The sequence below is a fragment of the Malurus melanocephalus genome, unplaced genomic scaffold (genome assembly GCF_030028575.1).
Source record: "Malurus melanocephalus ecotype Western Australia unplaced genomic scaffold, MMel_1.1 scaffold_128, whole genome shotgun sequence".
NCBI lineage: Eukaryota > Metazoa > Chordata > Aves > Passeriformes > Maluridae > Malurus > Malurus melanocephalus.
The window spans coordinates 1368128-1374127 of record NW_026623360.1 but is presented as its reverse complement, the minus strand read 5'-3'; the positions used below and the strand labels follow the sequence as shown (position 1 = coordinate 1374127).

General features: G+C 39.6%; 1 protein-coding gene across 1 annotated transcript in view; it reads left to right on the top strand.

The window, feature by feature from the left end:
• The first annotated feature begins 556 nt into the window (after positions 1-556).
• Positions 557-6000, top strand: part of ABCC9 (ATP binding cassette subfamily C member 9) — a 70682-nt gene continuing 65238 nt past the window's right edge. The window contains exons 1-2 of the mRNA XM_057370540.1: positions 557-776; positions 2176-2219. The gene's annotated coding sequence lies outside the window, so the exon portion shown is untranslated. The remainder of the gene's footprint in view (positions 777-2175; positions 2220-6000) is intronic.

Below are 6000 nucleotides of genomic sequence, written 5' to 3'. Positions count from 1 at the left end.
TCTAAGTAAACATACACAACGGATTTTGCAACTAGAAAATATTATCCCATGTAAATAGGGGCTATTATATTAAAAACTATATTYCTGGTATCTGCATCAAATGAGTTTGGAATTTAATTTCAAGTTTTAAAAAAGCTATTTCAAAAGAAGCAGATCTGCGTGATGAAAAAGTGAGATTTCATGTGTATTTTAAGCAGAAGAGCTGGATGCATTTAGGTAAGTGAGTGAAGTAAAATATCTGAGTAGAGTCTTGCTTTATATGGTGGAAGACATGCAAAATTATMAAATTCAAAATTATCCAAGATTAATTCCAAAGAAATAAAAAGCTGGATCTCTTCAAGCCTGCCAAAAGTTAGGCTACCTAAGTCTAAGTCAATTACTTCAGAATAGTCATCTGTTAAYAGTCCATGTGCTGCAATGCAGCCTCTTGGAATCTTACTGCTCCAGAGAGGAAAAAAATGAAAATAAAGGCAAGCTGAAGAAATCCCAGGGGACTGTAGCTTCAGGAGGCGAAAAATCGGTGCTTTTCGCTTGCTTGTCTCTTCCCAGTTTCCTGCCCCCTTCAGTGTATGAGAAAGACAAGAAGAGTTTGTGCACTTTGGAAACTCGATAGGAGGCAGCAGCTGATCTTCCCATCACCAGCCTAAAAATAATCCACTCCAGGGCTTGGAGCGGCTTCACTAAGTGGAGGAAAATCCTGCCATCGGGATGATATTGATCACATAGCACAACCGAGTGACACTTTGGGTTGGTATTTTGGGGTTGTGTTTACAAAGGTAAGCTGCAGAGTTTGTTCTAACATTCAGCAACCAAACGGGGCATGCGATGACCCTCCCCCCTTTATCTCCCACTAACCACCTCCTCCTCCTCCTCCTTCCCTTTATATCTGTGGGACAGGGCTGCTCCTCGTTCTTTCCTGGGATTACAACTCCAATCTCTTTTTCCTTTTCCATTCGCAGGCATTCTCAGCCTTTACCGTCCCCTCCTGCTGATGTTTTCTTTGCTGCTGTTCACAGGGTTATGTTTCTTTTTTTAAACTGTCCTGTCTTGGCAATGTGAAGTCGAAGGTTTTACAGCAGGCAGCATAGCACGCTGGTGTTGGGGATTGCACTGTGGGGAAAAGCTTTCCAAAAAAAAAAAAAAAAAAAAAAAAAAAAAAAAAAAAAGCGATGTATTTAGATGTGTGAGACCACTGCAGATGTTTGTGTGAAATGCTTTGCAGTGCCAACAGCCTGTTTAACACCACTGCCGTTGTGATTTTGCCTGAGTTTGGAGCCTGATCCAGAAGGCTCCTGAAGTCAATGAGATTCTTTGCATTGACTTCAGCACCGTTTGGATCAGGCTGTGGCACACGGCAGTCAGCGCTGCGAATGCTGACAAGCACAGAGGTAATTCATCACCCTGAGGCCCAGGGGAGCTGGGGCAGTGCTTAGCAAGGAAGAGGGGTCTGTGGAGGATAGGTGGTCATAGCTTAAATAAGGAATAAAAAGAAAATTATATTTTTATCGTGTCATTTTTGATAAAATAGATTTTAAAGGGGCAGAGCTTTTTGCCATTTCCTCAGCAGAACTCTTTGCAAGACTATAGATCACACAGGTTGTGTTAGAGTGCTTTCAGGAAGGCAAGAAGAGTAAACTAGAAGGGTTAAACCTAGAAAGAGAAAAGATTAAGAGCACTAACCTAAGATCTGTGAAAAACCTGAGTTAGGCCTTCCTTTGTGTGCATTCAAAGCTATAAATTAATAATTTGTCCTTAGTTAAAATTTACTATGGGAAATTCCAGAAGGAAAGACAAATTCCAGAAGAAAAGATAAACTSTGTCTTTTGTTATGGCTGATTTATTCAGAAGATAAGAACTAAGTATTTTTGTAAAACTCAGAGTACTTTCTCCATCCTGCACCTATATGCATACACATATGTATACACATACATGTTTATATGTATATACGGGCATATAATGCACATGATAAGTAAGACCAAAAGGAAATTTAATCTGAACTGAGACACAAAGATGCTCTGTAAATGGATATATTTTAATTAGGAAGTGCAACTATCAATTTATGTATTTTTTWAAAATATGGACAATAGAACTACTGCAATAAATGTTTTTCAAAATATTCTTATTCCCCCAAACAAGCTCCACCTGAGGAGTGTACTTATACTCTTTTCTTTATAGTCATAAGTACCTTGCAGAGCATGACGATCAGAGTGATAATCCAGGTAAGATGAAACTCTTGAATGTGAAGATTTTTAAGTCTACTTTTAAGAGACCCTTAAGGTAGTTAAAATGTCTTTAATTAGAATTTTTATAGTTTTGTATTTGGTGAGGTTGTTCTCATAATTTTAATGGAAATTTAGATTATCTACCATTTTTCCATTGTCTTCTTCAGAACTGCTTATGGAAAATATATCTCATTAACTGGCTTAGTGCCCTGAGAATCTCCCCATTTATGCTTGTTAAAATGAGATTTGTGAGTTTAGGTTCAATGTTTTGTCATTTCCATGTTTACGACTTTGATGTCTTTTCTTTCTTTCCAAAATCTTTCTCTTCTTCACAGTGAATATTTTTTCATTAATCACTTTTGTCCTGTTTTCTTTTTCTTCTCTTGTGACTATGTTTGTCCACCTTAGCCTAAAACCACGAAGTCTCAACTTGCCAGTAATGGGGATGATAGTGTAAAAAATTAAATGCTTTAAGGACGTRAGATTTGTTTTGGCTAATTCACTGAATGGTGAACTGCTGTTCAGATAGTTCACATCCTCATTAAAATAAACCAGCAGGGAATCAGATTCCCCAATGATGTCAAGGAGAGCTGAAGCTTGCCTTCCACTGGTACCAGCATGGGCCCATCYTCCTGATTGTTCTTTCCATTCCCTTCCTCTGTGACGTTTGGCTGGTGGCTTTAGCTCATACTGACTATTCAGCACAGGCCATTCTCAAAGGGAGAAAGTAAAACCACCTCTGAGAATCTCAGATGAGTTGCTGAGTTCATAAAGACAGAATTAAAAGTGAGCAATTTGCCAGTAACTTTGAAGGACAAAGGCCTTCCAAACTACAAGTGTTAAAAAATTACCTGGTGCTTGGCACTCCTATGGAGTTGCTGAATGTAGCTGGTGTCCTCAGATGACATATGATTGTTATCAGATGATCTTTGTCCCATTACTATATTTACATGACTGAAATTATAGATTAAACCTAGCATGCTTGGCAATATTATTATAAAGTATAACATTCCTGCTATAATTAGCAGTGAAGCAAATGTATTGTGAGGTACCCACATTGGTGCAACCACCTCAGCAAAACTTTATGGCCTGTTGAATTCAACAGCAAGTGAAATTTTCTCTGGGAAAGCCTMTTTTAAATGACTGTGAATAACATGGTCTTTTAAAATGGGTTTATGAGGACCTCAACAGTTATTCTGAAAGGCTGCTACTACCTGATGAGGAACAGTGGTTCATAACTGCAGATGGTCCACAAATTTCAAAATAATGTGCTACTTCTTCATCTGTTTACTCCACAATATTTGTGTTTAGGTTATACAATTTCTTTTTTCAATGTGACAGTTAGACAGCTCCCATTTTGTGCAGATATTGCTGTTTGCCAGTCAAAGCCATCTGCCTGTGGAGAAGCTTTCAGCTCCAGTGATTCCAACCTGAACATGAGCTTAGAAAAAAGGTCAATCCATGTGAAGAGAAGAGGCCTTTGCTTTCCAATGCCTCTCCGTTCTTTTGGGACCTGCAGATAAGGTTTTGCTGGGAGGCTGGTSGATATTTCTCCACTCTTTTGCCCCGTGCCTATGGTCCTTGGTCCAGGTTGCATGAGCCAACTGGGAATTGAAGCAGCGCAACTGCAACAGTTCAGCTCTGAAGTCAAGCTTGCTGTGAACAGGGCTTCTTAYCTTGCAGTGGCACCACGGTGCTTAGGACTGTTAATTGTGAGACTGAACTGATGTTTGTTGTAGCTCTCTAACAAATTTGAGCTGATTACAAAGCAGACAGCTGCCTACAGCAGACTGCTGAGGGTCGTAAAATCACCTGACTTTGCTGCTTAATTCACCTCTGTAGCCTTCCAGGAAAGCTTGCTCTGTGCTGCTTCCAGTGTTTCTAAGAAAGAGTCCTTGCAGGTGTCAGAGGGCAGCTGCTGCTATGGAGGGCAGTAACCTCTCTGAGTTAGAGCATTAAAGGCTTTAATCTCTTCCATCCCTGATACAACAGAAATCTCTTCAAACTTCTCCTCCTGYGGCTCTGCAGCCCAGTTTTACCCCTTCGATCTCTTCCATGTTCTTACTGTGGCCTGAAAAGTCTTTCTCCTCATCTTTGGGAAAGAGAAAATCACCTTTGGCTGCAGGGTGGGAAAGCTTGAGTCAGCTCTGTGTTCTGACTTAGGGCTAATTCCAAGACCTTCAGCATTACAGGTTTTGCTGTTCTGTGTGATCAGCATTCTGTCTTTTTTTTTTGTGGGGAAAACCAGAAAAATATTCAGTGAATTTAGTTATGTACTTGAATAATGCTCAGTGTGGAGAGAAACAAACAGCACTTCCTCATTTGGGCAAGATACCTTTATTTCCTTCTCCACAGATCTAGTTCTGACTGACACCCAGCATTCACTTTCTAGACGAGTTAAAGCCAAAGGAAGAATAATTTAATTTTTATCAAGGGGGCCATATTTTATCAGTAGTCAGTTATAGAAGTATTCTATTTTCCTTTCCAACTGCAGTTTTTGTTGAGTTACAATAGTAAGCACAACTGCAATTCTTCAGATCTTCATGTGTTTGGTTTTTTTTGTTTTTTTTAAAATTTATTGTTCTTATTTTTCACATTTTCATTTCATGAAATGAAACCATATGGTTGTATAGAAAGGAGGGAATAGCGCCTTTTCACTGTTTCACCAGGTGATTGCAAWCAAGATCTTCCAAACTGTCTTAATTTCCAGGCTCAGTTTTTTGAGTGGAAACTTTCAAAACTAGAACTCATTAAAAGTTGTTGTTGCTAAGGCCTTTTAAAACTTTTTAAAATAGAGTTAAAGATCTCTTTAGCCTTAACTCCCACTACTTGAAAATGCTACTTGGATTCTCTTAGTTTGAAGGTTTTGAACRTGCTACTTACACTGTTTGCACTCCTAAGAATGTGTCCTTCTATAGCTACACTGAACTTTCCAAGCATGGGATTTGAATGTGGGCACAAGAAATGTTGCCATTATATTATCAAATTTTTATTTGAAAAAGATTGAAGATTGCACTGTTTTCTTGGATGAGCAATTACATCTGCAAACTTGTCATGGTCCAGCTACTGTTATTTTTAGTGGARCTGCAAAAGCATTGTTGAAAAATGCCCTGTACTGTCTAGAGAAATCAAGGTTTTGTTCTTCTGCCTTAGGGGCTTTTCTTTCCATCCTTCATTGGAGATGAATACAACTTGTTAAACTTTGAGGCAAATTAAAATGAGCTTCTGGAGGAATGCCCCGCTGCAGCAGAAAATAATGGCTAATTTCAGCTTCAAACCAAAGGGCATTGACTGTAAATGCAAAGTATCCTCCCTCAGATATCAGCAAAACTTCACCCAGTATATTTCCCTTATCTGTGAAACTTGAGCCAAGTAGTAGGAACCACATTACATGCTTTATTCCAGGGTTTGATGGGTCTGTTCATCTCTCCACCTCCAGAATCTCCTCTGTATCTAAGTTTTACAAAAACAGAGCAAGGTCCAGCGGTTTGAGTCACCAAACTGTGAAGGGTGTGTTGTATCTGCCTTCTGTACCAGAAAAGGGTRGGAAGGGAATGATGGAGAGGTTCCTTGCTCCCCACAAGGCACACTGGGGATGACATTATTTCTCAGAGCTCTGAGGTAGTGCTGGATTTTTTCATACACCACTCCTGAGGATCCAGAGAACTGCCAGCAGCCTGTCTGTGTTAACAGCAGAAGGYGTTCTGAAAGTTGGCATCTGCAACAGATGCAGAACATGAGTCCTCCACTTCCAGCCACAGCTCATTCCCAGCACAGA